An 18,421-nucleotide genomic window follows, 5' to 3' on the forward strand; every position below is an offset into this window, starting at 1 on the left:
GACTAGCAGTTTATCAAAGAACAAATGATAATTTAAAATCCCTGTTTGCTATGCAGAAAGTTACAAAAAAAAAACAGTCAAAAGTTTTAACAGTAAATTTTTTTCTTCCTACATTGGTTGAATTTCAGCATTTGTTAATCAGTATGAATGCTATTGTAGCATGTCTGAGACTGGACCATTTCCTAAAGAGGTCAGGCCTAAACCATGAGCTTGTTACTTATGACATGAAAGCCAGTGTCTACTCAAGATGAAGTCATGCCTAGTGTTCTTATTACTTCACCATGACTACTGCTGGTATTACTTCACATGACCTTGTTTATACTCAGATCTAAGTCATGTCCACTGTTGTTATGACTTTACACAACCTTGTTTATATTCAATTCTATGCCATGGCCAGTGCTGTGATTACTTCACATGACCTTGTTTATACTCAGATCTAAGTCATGTCCAGTGTTGTTATGACTTCACACAACCTTGTTTATATTCAATTCTATGCCATGGCCAGTGCTGTGATTACTTCACATGACCTTGTTTATACTCAGATCTAAGCCATGGCCAGAGTTGTTTATTATTTTAGATTGACTTGCTTTATACTGAGGTTTATGTCATGTCCAGTGTTCTTATTTTATCTGTTCTTTGATGACTGAGTTAACCCCACAAGGGGGACTTGAGGTGGTATTTATACTACCAAAGGAAATTTGTCTAGGGCATCTGCTGCTCTTTTGAATAAGTGCCACAGGATCTTTTACATCCACTTGAGTTTCCACCGACTCAAGCAGATGGGACCACAGTTTAACCCCCTTATACTTCACTACAGTGTCAGCAATCTAATTGCCTGATGTGGGAACAGAACCCACCAATTTCTGTACCAAAGATGGTTGTGTTACCTGCTGTACCACTAATACCTATTCCTTTACCTGAACTTGGTAGTTGTTTATACGCAGGTCTGTACCATGGCCAGAGTAGTTATTATTACATTTGACCTTGTTTATATTAATTTCATGGTCATTATTGTTATTACTTCACAGGTACTTACTGCTTGTTTATACTCAGGTCTAACTTGTGCCCAATATTTTCATTACTTTACATGAATTTGTAACTTTTGTAACTTACATAAGCACCTTTTTACTGTAGAGTCTCATAATGCAGAGCTTGTTTATGGGGTATAATAACTACACCCCTGGCCTGATACCTAGAAACACATTATTACAAGAGAGCTGCTGCATTTCGCAGCATATTACTTCAATCTGCTGTAGTTATTAACATGTACGTTTGTAAATAAAGTCAGTCCCACTTTGGGAATCCTAGATGTATAATTAAAAATAAGTTAGTAAGGAAATAAGTCTGTAAACAACTAGAGAAGTAGATAAACTGCACATAAAAGTGCTAATGAATCAGGATTCCCGCTGTGTTATTTGCTGTTGTGAAGTATTCATATTGGTTTCTGTTTTTTTTAAATACACCCCTTTATGCAGCATCCTCAGTCTAGCTATGCATCATAGAAGTAACTTTTTTCTGAAACTTTTCTAATGTTTCTTGCGGCAGTTTAATAATTTCTTCTTATTTCCATAGTGATCATAACACTACTGCCATATGAATTTAATACTACAAAGACATGTTGTAGAAGTATATGTTTTACTGAAATGTAAAACAGAATAATAATGATATATTTCATTGCATGACATAATGATTTCGTAAGCATGTCACCCTTATTTTATCCTTACACCTCCCTATCCAGTGGGTCATGGTAAATCCTTTTCACTTATCACATCAATTGTGCAGAGAGACCTGAAATCTGCAACTCTGTGCATGTGCTGAATGTAAAAGGACCTTCCATATAAACTGTGTGGATGATCTGAAAGGACAGTAATAAGTCTTATTGAAAGTGGGAAATAAGCTAAGTCAATGATATATTATTCGTTTTTTGAAGAGGAAGGCGAGAACGGTGCCACTTATGGCGTGCTATTATTTTCTTATTTCTATGGTCCTCCAACACTTTTAAAAACATTATTATGGAGAAATACTAAGAGCATTTTCATTTTAGACTAGCATTTCTGTATCTCATGCTGCTATGCATATTAACGAATGTTGATAAAGTGCAGAGATTACATATTCTGAGGCAGGGTGATAGAATGGCATGACTGATAATAAATATCCTATCCACAATGCCAGCACATAAATAATCTGCTCTATTACAGCAACTCACTGTGGACAAGCTCAGAATTTTTATTTCAACTTGCCATTTAAGAGCAAATTTATTCTCATTACAATCATGCTGCAGGGAGAATATGCTATAATATTTTATGCAGAAATAGGTAGCTAATGATTAATTAATAAACCGTTGTTGCATAGAACAAAGCAAGAAAATAAAGTACACATCTAGAAAATGAATATCAGTGAAACACACTTTCCAAATGTAAAATAAATTACTGACACACTAAAAAATATCACAGCAAACAGCCAGGTCCTTTGACCAGATATTATCAATTGCAAACTTTTCTATCAGTGATCAGTGTACAGTTTCAAGGAAAAGATGGCCTCTGTGAATACAGCTGTTTACAGCTGGCTTGTAGGTATAGTCACTAGCACAAAAATAAAAATATGCAAGCTACACAGCATGCTTACATTCTATAAATTAGACATAAAAGAATTCCATACAAATTTAAGCTCTCAAAGGTACTAGCCTTCAATGGGAATGCTAAGATAATGAGACTAGCTGCAAACTTATTAAAACCAAACACAGTGCATGAATTGTCACATACTTATTATACAACGACCCCCCCCATTAATATTCCAAAACATGCATGCTGATTGGTCAGCGTGCACATTGTAAATCAGAGTTATAGTAATGGAAAAAGATCTGGTCACCTGGACTTTTTCCATTAGTATAACTCTTTTTTTTTTTTTTTACAGCAACGGAGAACGCAAGATCTCCGTTGCTTTTTACATCCTGTCTCACTATGTTAAATGAGTTTAACATAGCGAGACAGCTTAAAAAAAGTAACGGAGATCTTCCTATCTCCGTTGCTTTTTTTAAAGGTGTCTCGCTATGTTAAATGGGTTTAACATAGTGAGACAGTTTGTAAAAAGCAACGGAGATCTTGCTTTCTCCATTGCTTTTGCCCACAGCTCTGATGTACTGCGTAAGCATACGCATGCGCAGTACATCAGAACTACTGCAGAATACCAGACAGCTGCAGAAGGGCAGCAAGGAGGCATTATACAATGCCATTATTTAAGAAAAGTAATTATTTTTTTTCTTACATAATGTCATTGTATAATAGCAATAACCCACTTCTGGGTGTGGGTAATGCTGGATTTACCCATGGTTGTCTTTGTTTGGCCACTCGGGCTTCACCCTCGTGAACAAACCACACCAACCGTGGGTAAATCCAGCATTACCCACACCCAGGCGTGGGTTATTGCTATACTATACAATAAATGCTCATTAAAAACAAGCAAGCTGATTGGACAGTCCGATCAGCATGCCCACTATTAATTGAGCATACACCAATAGAAAAAAGTCTATATGCTGAAGTACCATTGAGTGGCCAGACTTTTCTTTGTTTAGTCACTCTGGTTTCACACTCTTGACCAAACCAAACCAACCTTGGGTAAATCCTGATATATCCATGCGCAACTGCCAATTAAAGCTCATATCTTCAAGGCTAAGGTGTGGATATACAAACACACAAAAAGTGATTTTTAGAATAGGTATAACCTTCAGCGCTCCAGAAAACAAACTTAATGAGTTCTGACTCACATTCTCTGCTCAGAAGAGTGATATTAATGTTTATAATATGGGTTGGAAAGGCAGGCTTTTGTGGCTGTCTATAAACATGCTGTCAGTTATACACTAAACTTTATGTTTTACATATTTAATATGTATATCAGTAAACACGCAAAAGAAAAAAATGCATTTTTTATTGGTAAAATTTGCTTTATTTTTACATTTATATAGGATCACTACATTTTCAAATTCATTGCCAAACCTGAGGCGCCTTATTAGAAACTGACCATATAATTTTCAATATATGCTTGGGGATGTCTTCCAAAAGTAACAGGTGCAGAAGAGCAGAGTTCAGTAGAAAGCTCCCTGAGTTCCTGGACTTAAGACTGGCAGACATCTGGAAGAGACATTCATATCTCACTTGATAAACTGACACCCTAACCAGACTCCTATTAATATTTTTGTTTCCATCTTCAGTCCCACTTAAATATGTCCTGCTGTCTAGAAGTTAAAAACGTCTGCTGTTTAAGCTAATAACATTAAGTCCATAGTTATATGCATCCTGATGGAGTGACACTCTGTCCATGATTAGGTTCTCAGTCTTGTGTCTATTGTGTGGGTATTGGCTGTTGTCCCCATGACCCTGAATGGCATTACGTAAGTAGAAGGAGGATGCCTGAATGAATAAATTCAGCTGTCTGGCTTGTATGATAGCCAGTAATTATTTAGACTGAGTGAAATGATACAATTTGGCACTGAACAGCTATATCAATGTATAGCTTTATGACTTAAGTTGGACAGTCTGATCCATATTATAGAAAACTGAAGCTTGACTGCAGGCCAGGTGACAAAGTTTAAAAAGAGATCCAGGTTAGTGGAGAAGCTATTAGTGGGGAAGGTAAGTAAGTGGCTGGTGTAAGATCCCTTTCTATTTCAGGGGGAAAGGAGATATGACAGATTTCAAAGCAAAGAGATTCGGGGTCTCTTAGGAAAAATGGGGGTGGCAAGGGTATCCGTAAGGCTGAATGACAACATCTTTGCACCAGTATGTTGAAACATGTCCCCAAGGTTGTACAGTAGTGTACTTGTGCGGCATGTCCACATAAGAAAGCAGCATTCTTCTGTCACCCCTGTGATCACCTAAGGGACCTCTGATTCCTAGTAGGGAGACATATGGGCAGTAAACAGACTAAGGTATAAACTGGAAGCCTGATGCTTTATTTATTTATTTATTTACTTTTTGTTGACTGTGTTAGCTCCCTAGACCCACCCAATGGGGTTATACAGATTAAAAGTAGTTTACCAGGATATCAGAGAACTTTCTTGGATCTTTAGCAAGCATCAGAGCTACCAAAGGAAAAAGTGGATGGGCCCATAATATAACATCTTATCAAAAGTGTACTACCTGAGGCATGCAGCACCCCTTCTTATGTTAGACTATTGTGCTAGTAAGGGAATATAACTATAAATATATGGTGCAGAGACATAATCTACAGTATTCAGATTTCCCACAGGCACTGGCACTGAACAGTTAAAAGGAAAAGCCACAGCACTGTGGAAAAATGAATAGATTTTAAAATGAATCATGCAACATTAGATATCCATAACTGATCATGTTCTTTCAACTTTTTTAACAAAGTTTAATGTTAGTCTCTTGCTCATAGAGAAGCTATATCTAAAACTTATTAAAAATGTTGCAAGTAAAATATGTAGGTTGTTAGATCTGTATCACATATAAAGAAGCCAGATCCAGTTCAGAACTTCAGCTCATTATCTTTAACTTACATAATGTCTCTGAATTGCTTATAGCACTTGTAACAAGAGTGTCTAGTGATGCTATGCACTTCCACAGTCAGGTTGCAATTAACAATAATGCTTTAGATTTTACTATATATGAGACCTCTATAATGTTGCATCGCTTTACTGCAGTTAATAAAACTAGCAATACTCATCTCCTAAATGGATTATGCATTGTCTTTGACACTTCTTTGATTCATTACTCTTTCTGAATGTAATACTTGTATTACACTGTACTCTGTCCAGTATTGCTTCTTAACTTGGAGGTCCATTTGTATGATTCCACCATAAGCTTATTCAGAATAAGGGTTGTTTCCTTCACTGGACTTGATGTAGGTTCTGTGGATGAAGTTGCCCAAGGAGGCATTCATTTTTGTGATACATTAGACTTTGAGAGAAATAATTTCAAATGGCTTCCAAAGCCTTATCCTCCCCCATATATGCTAAACTGAAGCAACTATCAGAGCTCAAAGCATTAACAGTCAGTCCTATTATGATTACTTTCAGGATATTTTCTCAGATCTTTCTCTGGACTTGCTTCTGTTACAAAGGAATTCAATAGATTTTTACAAGGCTAAGGAAAAAGGCAAATTGTGCATAAATGTCCATTAGTTTACTCTGCTATTATAGACGTATTTACTCCTATGGGTATAAATACTGATTCTGACTCTCCTTCCTAATGACAGAGATGCTAGATCAATGGTTAAGTTTGGAAAGAGGGATATATGCAGCTCTCACAGGGGGCATTAACTACGAGACTGATATGTTGCACAGTACCAGTATGACTTCATTAGGTAAATGGAGGATCTAGTCCAAAGTATTATAAGACAAATGGATAAAAATGGGAAGACTACAGAGAGTGTAATGTGAATGTTTTATCCTCCAGATCCAAAATGTGCTGAAAAACAGAGTTACCAGTTTTTGGGTCTTTTACAGAAAGCCATGATGAAGGTATCAGTATAAAAAAAGATTTGGTTCTGGCGTAAACAGCAACAGTATTCAGGATGGGAAAAACAGAATCCAGAACAAACATCTTAACAAAAAGGGCACATGAAAAACTTCTCCGAAGCTAACTTTGGGCTCCTAAAAACAGAGGTGGCTAACTTTACGACACCCATGCAAGTGGAGAATAGTTGCATGACCGCCAAATCATACACCAATACACTGTACGAACACATACACAAATGCATGGATCTCGCCATACCCAATGGAACTAAGATGCTCTCCTTAAAAAAAAGGAAGCCAATCTGATGGTTCTCTGCCATAAACGAACTCTACAACAGAATGAGGAAACTGATGCGGAATAAGGTGAAGTCCCAAGACTGGAAAAACTTCCTTATCAGCCTCAACAAAAGGTTGAGATCCCTTATCAAATCCTCTAAAGCTAGCTATGAAAACAGAATCGCAGCAGATAGTAAAGACAGCCACAAAGCTTTCTATAGTTATGTAAAGAATCTCCATGGCAATACCCAAATTTGCTCTGAGCTACTGCACAATGGTACCTCCTATACCGAGCCAACAGATATTGCAAATATACTGGCGGACAGATTCAGTGCTAACTTTACCCCTCTCCCTCCAAAGGACCAATCACAATACCAGTAGATTGCCAGGCATCCAGTATTATTGCTGCAGAGGTTAAAACAGCACAGTCCAAGGCCAAGAATACAGCTTCTATGGGACCTGACACTATCCCTGGCTGTGTTCTACATGAACTACAGAGTGAACTGGCACCTCACCTGTGTGCCCTGTTCAATCACAACCTCACCTCAGGCTTTGTCCCTACCGAATGGTGCACTGCTACAGTCATCCTTCTCCACAAAGGAGGAGTGACTACCGACCCCAGGAACCATTGCCTCATTAGCCTGATGAGTCTGATATGCAAAGCTATGGAACACATCATCATGGACCTAATAAACAAGGATATAGGGAATATTCAAACTCTGGATCCTACACAGTTTGGTTTTGTGAAGGGTAGATCATGGTTGCTCAAATTGGTCAACTTCTTTGAGTTAGTCACCAGAGTTGTGGATGAAGGTAAGGTGGTTCATACAGCCTACCTTGATCTGGTGAAGGCCTTTGATACCATTCCCCACTCAGGAATCATAGAAAAACTTACTAAGCTAGGCATGAAACCCTATATCACTAGGTGGGTTGCAAACTGGCTCACAGATTGAAGCCACAGTTTGAAAGTAGTTGACTCCAAGTCAGACTGCCAATCAGTCACAACTGGAGTTCCACAGGGTTCGGTCCTGGATCCTCTTCTGTTTGATATCTACTTCGCTGAAGTCCAGGTCAACACAAAGGGACTCTGGCTGAAAAAGTTCGCAGATGATTGCAAATTGGGGGCTATTATTAACTCCCCAAGTGATGTTGACATCCTACAAAAAGGCCACAATGAGACCAACAACTGGTGTCAGAACCATGGCCTTAAGCTCAATGCCAAAATATGTGTCTTCATCCCCTTTGGGAAAAACCCAGTTCCCTTGAATTACCACATTGATGGTAGTCCACTAAACACAGAAGGCGTTATAAGAGATCTGGGAACACAGGTTGATAGCAACCTCCCTTTTGACTACCACGTTGCCACTGTGGTCAGAAAGTCCTTCTATGTGGCGCATCTCATTATTAAGGGTTTTGCATCCAGGAAGAAAGAGGTCATTGTTTCCCTCTACTCTTCCCTCATTAGGCCAATCATTGAGTACAATACCCCATTTGGCATGAACCTCACTAAACACCTGCAACAACTGTAGAGGCAGCAAAAGTACCTCACAAAGAGGATCCTAGGCCTTAAACACTTGTTCTATATGGACAGACTCAAAAAAGCTCCAACTATTCTCTGTCTCATATCACCTACTTAGAGGCAATCTCTGCTTGAATTACAAAGCCATGTCTGACCCAGCTCTGTTAGAAATGCTACATCTAAAGAAATCCCAATCCCTCCACACCACACGCTCCAGAGACCTCGACCTCATTACCACAATCAACAGAACATGGTGGAGGAACAGGTTCATAACCCAGAGGCTGCCCATGCTATGGAATAGACTTCCCATACATGTCAAGCAGAGCACCTCACTGGCCCTCTTCAAGAGAAATCTTGATGAGTGGATGGGAAATAGAAAATTCACCCCGGGGATCACTCCAGTGACTCTACTTGACAGAAGCACTAGTAACTAAGGTTGGGTGGCATGATGCCAGGGTAATCCTATGGACTAGGCTTGTAAAGGATCCAGGGCCATTAGCTTAGTACACACCTAAGGTCAACAATGCCATGTGCCCAGGATGCCCAGCAAATAGGAGAGAAATTATCTATAGTTATGAAGAACTGACATCAAACTACTACAGACAAACTGAAATTAGCAGTAGTCTTCAGGGGTTACATAGCAGAATGTTGTAGCCCTTCAAGTTCCAGACCCCCACCCCTTGCGATTCATATATGTCAGTCTGAGGCAGGTCCTTCTTTGATTTGGTGACTTCTATTCTATTCTAATGAGTTAGTGCCCTCTTTGAATAGAGGCAAGAATGTTTATTCACATTTTTTCTTGATTCCAAAGAAAGGTGAACAGTGGAGATTTATGATAGATCTGACAAACCTCATCAGCATCAGGGATATTGACCCTTAATACTTTTCTTCATCTTCATATTCATAATACTTGTTTAGTAACTTCAGATATGAATGGTGACTATCTGTGGATCCAAATTTGCAAGATTCACTGAAAATTCACAAGGTTTTAAGTTGAGAATTTTCATTATTAATTGAATTCCTGTCTTTGGCCATTCTAATGCACCCCAAGATGTTTGCCAAATGTCTTTCTCCAGTTTTTCTTACCTACAATATCAAGTAGCGCATAGTTGTCTGATTCAGGCCCCAGTTTCCTGAGAACTTATACTTGGTCTTTCATAGAAAACTGCACTGCTTCTCTGAATTCATAGGTTCTTGGGTAGTTCTTAGGCATGCAGTCAAGGAGAGCATTGATGAACCTAACCCAGTTTCCCAATTGCTCCACAACACTATCTAATTAAATGACTTATTCAAGGTCGCAGCATGCAAGTGGAGGCTGACAGAATTAAACCCTCTGCATTATGGGAAGTAGCTCATGGACTCAGTCCCATGTGCTAATTGCCAGGAAGTTAGTCTTTGTCTTTTCTCAGACAGGAGATATCTGGCATCCTTTCAGAACATAGAAGTCTGTATTAGTTAACTTCCTCATGATGGAATGCAATGGATGAAGGAAATTTTGTTTCTTATATTTTTCAACAAGAAGTACTGATGCTAGGCTCTGCCATAAAGTCACTGTGTAAATATTGTTAGCCACCCTCAAGGTACGGGAAAATTGCAGTGATACTGCAACAATCTTTTCAGCCATATTACTCCGTCATGAGATTACATGCTTTCCACTGACACCAGCTGTGGTGAAGGAATAGAAATGGAGGTGCTACCAAAAGGCTGTTAAGCATGGATGATGTTTTCCATCTATAAAGCCAAGTCAGGCATTAACATCAGATACTTTATATAATGCTTAGGCATTACAGCTAGATTTGTACAACCCAACAAACAATGCAACACAACAGCTATGTAGTACATTAACAAACCTGGAGGAACCCATTCTTACCCAGTTTGCAGACTTGCTATGATTATTTGAGAACAAGACATTCCAACTAAATTTATTCTCTGGCGATTTATATTCTAAAGAATACCCAGTCAGAGAAACAGAACAAACTCTCAGTATCTCATGAACAGGAAACTTGAAAACACACTCTTCTGTTATTGACAAATGTATGGAGTCATCAAATACAAATTTTTGAGAAACAGACAAATAATATGAGGCAAAAATCTGGTCACTTTAGAGGTACTTCAATATGCTTCAAAAAGACGCCATCACTATAGAACACAGTTTATTTTTAAACCATAAAGTGTGAAGACAAAATCATACCGGTTTCGGCATATAGCCTTCTTCAGTTCGATCACTGAAGAAGGCTATATGCCGAAACCGGTATGATTTTGTCTTCACACTTTATGGTTTACAAATAAACTGTGTTCTATAGTGTTGGCATCTTTTTGAAGCATATTGAAGTTGTTCTTTGCCGTTGCACTAGTCCTGCGTGCAAGGTTTTTTGTGACGTCTCTTGAGACGTATGGCATGAAGCCTCTTTTTAGCAGAGATCATAGAGAAAATCTCCACAGCTTTGCAACTTAAATTGCAAAACTCCTGCTGACATATGTATTACAATAAACAATGTATTGTCTACTGATGTATAGTATTTGCGATTAAGGTATTGCAAAAATGTCAGGTTTTGAGAAATAACCAATTTCATTATCCTACGACAGACAGTGGAGGAGGTTGCTGTAAGAAAGTGGTATCGTGTAGGATAAATCAGACTGGACAGGTTATTAGTAGAGGTGCATTTTATTGAGAGAGTGTAGCAGTTAAAGGGAGTAGAATAATGGAGAGTACAGAAATCAAAAATGTAAGTTTGGTTTTCTGGGTATAGTGATAACACAGCATGCTATCTGTGAAAGTGAGGGGTGCAGCGTATATTAATTTGAGATTGCATCGTATTTAACCGTGTACAGCTTCAAGTATTGTGTATGAGTATTTTTAAGCAGCATTTGAATATTTAATGGGTTTACTGTAAACATATGTTATTGAGGAGAATGCCCTGTGGTGTAGTTACCTGTACATGATATAGGGAGAAAATATAGAAAATAACCATGTTTCTACAGCACCTGGGAATACTGGCATTCCAGCCCACAGCAGTGTCAGCAGCTGCAGAAGAAGGTGTATGTCATGTAGCATTTGGGTTCGATTCCCAGTTCTTCCAGGCAACCAGATACTATCAGTAAATAGTATGCACTGTGCACAGCAGTGTCCTACTAATGTACTTTTCTAAGCTTGTGATTATGGAGTTTATGGAGTCAAGTAAAGAAAGCATGCAGGCAAAGGTTCTTTCTGTCAACAAACACAAGAAAAAATGGTGTAGAAAAAACATATTTAGTTTTTTACAGAATGGCAACTTAACATATTCTACATATGCATCTTCTAATTTGAGTTGAAATGGGTTAGTTGCATTTTGTTCTTTTTGATATATGCATATAGTATGAATTGCATGTCAGGAATTGTAGCCATTAGTTCATCATTCAACCTTACAACATGAGCTTTTTAAAAAAAATCGAGTAAGCCAGTTGACTATTTCTGTTGGCAACAGTGTGTTTTGTCAGTTTAATTTCTCCAAGGCTTTTGGGTTTTTAATACTATGATAATACCATGTTTTGCCTGTTTTTAATTTCTCCAAATCTATTTGGTTTGTAATACCATGATGGGAATAGACCCCATTCCTAAGTCAAAGTATGATTAAAGTTTGTGAAATTAGTATTGTTTTAATCTTTGATGTTACCCAAAAGTGTTCTTCACAGTACCTGTAATGTGCCAAGAATTGACTCCTTCTACAATTCATATGCAGTTGCATGTTTTGCTTATAACTTTTTATATGCTATGTAAACTACATATATCTTTTTTTTCTTTGTTTTCTCCCCGGCCCACAGCCTTTACATGCTGATGTATGCAAGAAGAGACTTTATAAACTTTTTCAACTGTTTCTAACTTCTAGAAGAGTTGCTATAAAGATTTAGGTCCTCCAATCTTCTTGTATTTGCACTACTACTGGCCAGTGGTGGTACATGTGCTTTACTCAGCTGATGTTATTGCATCAGTTTGTGTCAGTGCAACTGCTGCAGAGATGGGTTTTGGTGCATTCTAGGGCATGGGAATCATGATATGTGGTCATTAGTGATTCATGCTTGTATGGGGTCACAACACATGGACATTAGTGATTCATGTTCGTATGTCATCATGACACGTGGACATTAGTGATTTATGTTTGCATGGGGTCATGTCACATGGACATTAGTGATTCACATTTACATGGAGTCATGCCACATGGACATTAGTGATTCATGTTTGTAGGGGGTCATGATACATGGACATTTGTGATTCATGTTCTTATGGGGTCATGAAACATGAAAATCAGTGATTCATGTTTGTATGGAGTCATGACACATGGACATTAATGTTTCTATGGCATCATGACACATGGACATTAGTGATTCACATTTGCTTGGGGTCATGACACATGGACATTAGGGATTCATGTTTGTATGGAGTCATGATACATGGACATTAGTAATTCATGTTTGTATGTAATATGAAAGAAGATCACAGCACAGGCCTTGCACTATGCTGTACTCTTTCTCAGCAACACCAGAGCACTATATTAGCTGTTTTGTCACAGCAGTAGAAATGTTCATTACAGTATATGTGTCCCTTACTTTTACTCCTCGGCTTTATGGTGTCAGTTTCACCTAGAGCTCTTGCTGCTGATTTAGGCAATCACTGGCATGCTCCCTTCTATTTCTGCTCCATTTCCTAGAAATACATTATTAGCTGTGGGTAGTACTACTTGCTATCTATCATCCTGTCCTGCTACCATATCATTATGGAATGTATGAGAGCTTTCCATTTAAGGTCTGATTTTGACTTGAGCCTTGAGAACTTCAGAAGATGTACAGAAGTCCACACTGAATGCTACATTTTATTTCTGAAATTGTATTTCATTTATTGGTGCTTTGAGGTGTATTGTGACGGACACTGTGATATTTGTGTAAGGGGACTTACTTCTTAATTGCCACTGAAGAGTGATGCAGTTATATAAATCCGATTGATAGGGCAATACTAATAAACATAATGTAAAAACAAATTGTCGTTCGTAATTGTTACAATGATAGCTGCTTTGTAATCTAGTACTAACAACATCATCGTATCATTTATTCTATTGAAGCATCATGTTTATGTAGTACTATTGTATTACTTTTATTCTATAACTAAATGGCTCCCAGTTGGAGACACAGCATGTGTACAACTTTCTCCAAGGAAAGGTGCCTGAAATTCTTTATATGTGGTACACCGTTTTTGCAGATGATACCTCTAGTAGTTTCTGTATTGCTTTTCATTATCTTTTACTTATTAGTTACAATTTTATTTTTCCATTTGTTTATCAGTTCTCTGGGTTGATAAGTCATAATAGTTTACATGTGTGATAGTAAATGATTCTAAATACTGCAGCATGCAGGTGTTAAGCTGTGTAGTAATCACCAGCTGAGGCAATGTATATTATAAGGTAAGGCATGGCTGTGACCCATCTTCTTCATCTTCTTTCCGGCTTTTTCCCGGTTAGAGGTCACCACAGTGGATCACCTGTCCGCTCATGATTGGCAGTGGAGTTTTACGGTGTCAAGCTGACAGCCCGGCGCCCAACCTTCCACAGAAGGCACACACATACACACACTCACACCTAGGGCCAATTTACAGTTTCCAATCCAGCTACAGAATGTCTTTGGGATGTGGGGGGAACCCAGAGCACCCGGAGGAAACCCACGCGACCACAAGGAGGACATGCAGACACAGAAGGCACCCCAGTCGAGGATCGAACCGGAGAACCTCTTGCTGTGAGGTGGCAATGCTAACCACTGCACTAGGTGGTTGGGAGGGTGGCTTAATGGCTAAGGTGTTTGCCTTACAAACACAAGGTACGGGGTTTGGGTCTCACAAGGGATAATTGGCTAGGCTTAAAATGACTCACAAGAGCAGTTAGCTTAGTACTAACCTATGAACCAGGTGCAAAACACTACAGGCATGAGTAAACAGCATATCGAAGGCTAATCATTTTACAACCTTTTGCACAAAGCATCCATTATTTGTAGGTCTGTATGCACTGGCCAGTGATTCCATGCTGCATTATACACCTACTGACATACAGTATATGTGTCTGTTTCTAAATATGATGTGCCTGAATACCTCTAAAGGGATATTACTAGCTATGTTTTGGATCTGTACTCTGTGATCCCTGATGATAATTGGCTTTAACAATTAGTTAACTTAAGTAGTTGGTGTCATTCTGTAAGTACTGAATATGTATCAGCCTGGGATGTGACAACAAGATAAGACTTCCTGTTTTACCAGGGATGGCTTGCATGTCTAAAACCAGGGTTGCTCCATTCTGCCTTTTTTGGCAGAGCACCCTACTAGACATTCCTACAAACAAACTAAAACCCTTGGATAACATCATAGTGGCACTACTCAATGCTACAACTCTAAACAGAATGATACCAGAACTTAAGGCACTCCTGCAAGTTGAACACATTCATATATGGGTGCCTACTGAGACATAGTTTCATTACAATGACAGCATTCCTTTTATACCAGAGTCCAGTACCTATCATGCTAGAGTTCAGTACCTATCATGAGGGGGGAGTATTTGTATTTGTGTAAAACACTGTCACCTTAGACTTAATTACCCACAGCCCCAGTTTGGAGCTTCTGGAGACCAACTCACCTTTTAACAAATCCAACTATTACTTCATTGCTAGGTACAGACTCCCTTCCATGTCCCCAAAGGACAATGGAATTACATTAATAATGGGGGGTTAAATATCAAACTTTAATATTTTCTTGCTAAGGAATGTCAGTTACTCAAGAACAGACTATAATACTCACAGCTGTAAAAATGAATAAGTTCAGCATTCCTATACTTTGTTAATACTAATGTACTAGTGCAAACTGCAAACTACCCATTAGAGGCTCTAACATCCTTAACGTGGTCTTTACCAGTTAAGCCCCTGCCTGTACCTCACCCCACATCTCCTCATCCTTGGGTAAATCTGACCACAAACCAGTCATCTTCTCTGCTAGACAAAGTGGCATCGCATCACCACAATGATAGACCCTTCCTAACCCCAACACATTCATGCAGCATTAGTTATGTCCCTACAGATGTGCTTTCACATGTCCACATACATAAACACACACGAACAGCCCAACCACACCCATGTCTTTTCTTATCTCCCCTGCACCACATGTATTCACATAGTATTGAATGGGTGACAGCGATGCTTTTATAACTGTCACAGTTTATTCCTAGAGTAAAGTTTTACTTTGTCAAACAAATTGGGAGCCACAGACATTTCTGGAAGACAGCAATGACTAATTAGCTTTAGCCAAACCCCAACCTGTCACATTAGCATGCAGTTCTGAATTTGAGACTACCTAAAATGCTGAGGACATCATGCGGGGGAAACTTCAGTGATAGAGCAATCTCTGAATCAGAAAGGTTTAGTATGATGAGAAAAACCTATGAGCAAAGGCTTCCCCATCATAAAAATTCTTTCTAAATCCCAGCCAATGGAGGAGATAAACTGGCAAATCGAAATTGTCAAAAATAAAAAGGCCTTAATCATTAAGGTCTGAAGAAGAGGGTCACCTTGAAAGCGCTTACCTAAACTATTCATTTATTTTATTTTATTGGCAATAAAAGTGAGTGTTTTACTGTCCAGCCACTACTCCTTTTTATTTTTGACTATTTATATTTTTTGGGTTTGTTGGTTCCACCACTTTCTTCTCATTTTATTAAATCTAAATTGTCCTAGGTGTGAGTGATACAAAAGAAGGTTCTAGCCAGAGGCTTAGCTAAGGTTGGGTGAATGAATGGCCCCAGGCACATGATATCAGGGGTTGTGATTGGATGATACTGCATTTTATTCTCAGGTCTGAAGTGGTTAAGAACTATATTTTTGGTCTGGTGTAGCACCAGCCTTCAGAAATGAATGCTGATACTATGTTTTCAGTCAGGGCTGGATTTATTGCTTTGTATGTGGCATTTAGCTGTATAAACTACTTGTTACATTTGCAGGAAATGGTTTGTTACAGTCTAAAACTCTAAATATGAACTTTGGTCTTCAAGTACATCAAGACTTTATATATATATATATACACACACACACATATATAGATATATATATATATATATATATATATATATATATATATATATGGGTCCCCTTCAGATGATCAAAGTTCCAAAGCATCAAAAATCATGTGGCCAAGGATCATTTGATTGAAGTTTTAAAACTTCAGACGTTCTGTATGGAGATCGCTGTAGAGCATGGAAAGGGAAATTTACTGTTTTTCTAGTTGTAGTGCCATCTTGGAGTTGGTATATTTAATTAGCAGGGGGTGAGGGGGTGCAGGGGGGCTTGACCTCCTGCAAAAAGTAAAAGAAAACTTTTTGGTTTTTATTTTATTTAATTTATTTTTTTATTTTAAGCTCGAAGTTTCAAAACTTCGATCATATGGTCCTCGGCCATATGATTTTGAATTTTGGAACTACGATCATCTGAAGTTGTTCTATAGATATATATATATATATATATATATATATATATATATATATATATATATATATATATATATATATATATATATATGTGTATATCATTTGAAGTGGCTCCACATATATATATATATATATATATATATATATATATATATATATATATATATATATATATATATATATGTATATGGTATACATTCATATTGTCGTAAATAACAATATCGATCATGCATTTGGGCAAACCAGACGTGCACATTTCAAACTTTAACATTCTCAGAAGTTTGAAAATCAGCAAATCGAACAGCTGATTTGCTGATTCTTGAATTAGAATGTCGAAGCCCCCTGCACCCCCCACACCACCCACACTTTAATATACTAACTCCGAGATCACATTACAGTGGGTAAAGGGATAATTTCCCAATCCCAGCTAGAGTACAATCCGCACCCACAATGTTGAATGTGCAAAAAGTGAAGTCCAATATGCATTAGCCCATTGCACATTTGCACTATTTTTTTCGAGGTTTTGCCACTTTGAAAACAAAGTGGATTCGCACTAGTGCATAACTCACTTATGAAGCTAAACTATATATATATGTATATATATATATAATATATATATATATATATATATATATATATATATATATATATATATATATATATATATATATATATATATATATATATATATATATATATATATATATATATATATATATATATATGTGTGTATTTTATATATATATATATATATATATATGTGTGTATTTTATATATATATATATATATATATATATATATATATATATATATATATATATTTTATAGACATATATATATATATATATATATATATATATATATATATATATATATATATATAAACTTAGCAGGCTGCTCCTTATACAAATCCAGCATCAGTAAAAGAAAAAACCAGCCTGCTAACGGTTTATATGATATATAAGTTTAAGGAACCCAATGGTGTTTTGTCTCGTGGGGAGATTGGATGTGTATAAGGAAGCAGTTCGCCTAGAACTTTTCTGGTTTGATAGTGGACTACAGCCTAAACACACAAGGTACTGAGGAGGTTGGACAAAAAAGACTGTTGTAGCCACTATTTCCATCTTTATATCTCGGCAAATGAGTAATGAGCTTGTAGCTTTGGATGTTTGGTTGGCTGGAAGGATTTTTTCATTTGTTTGGGATTTGGTGGTTTCTACTATATATATATATATATATATATATATATAGCTATATATACATACACCTACCTATTGGTTCATTGGCAAGCTGGCTTTGTAGACCATTTTAAGCCTAGCAAATTCCCCTTTCAAAGGTGAAAATCAGGCCCTGTACCTTGTGCCTGTGAGGCAAACACTTTTAGCATTACGCCAAACCTCAGCCCTCCCCTCCTTTTTTTATTTGCTCAAGGGCAAAAATAGCTGGCTATGGCTCTAGGTCTGACTATTTCTGTTCCCTTTGCTTAGCAAACTCTCTGGATGGTGATGGCTGCTCATGGGATTTCTAAATGAGTCGACTGTAAAATATAAGCATGGATGGGAGTGTGGTATTTTATACTTTCTACAATAGTAATGTAGCCCTAGAATTATAATATTGTAACTTTCCATGCCTAATTATGGTATTTAACAGCACTAATTTTACATTATGAGT

At 37.5% G+C, this 18,421-nt stretch overlaps 1 protein-coding gene across 1 annotated transcript in view; it reads right to left on the bottom strand.

The window, feature by feature from the left end:
* LOC122795737 (dedicator of cytokinesis protein 1-like) overlaps window positions 1–18,421 on the bottom strand; it is a 2,411,902-nt gene that overhangs the window by 377,095 nt on the left and 2,016,386 nt on the right. The window lies entirely within an intron of this gene.

This window comes from Protopterus annectens, chromosome 2.part2 (assembly GCF_019279795.1).
Source record: "Protopterus annectens isolate FY-2018-M chromosome 2.part2, PAN1.0, whole genome shotgun sequence".
In the NCBI taxonomy this organism is placed as follows: domain Eukaryota; kingdom Metazoa; phylum Chordata; order Ceratodontiformes; family Protopteridae; genus Protopterus; species Protopterus annectens.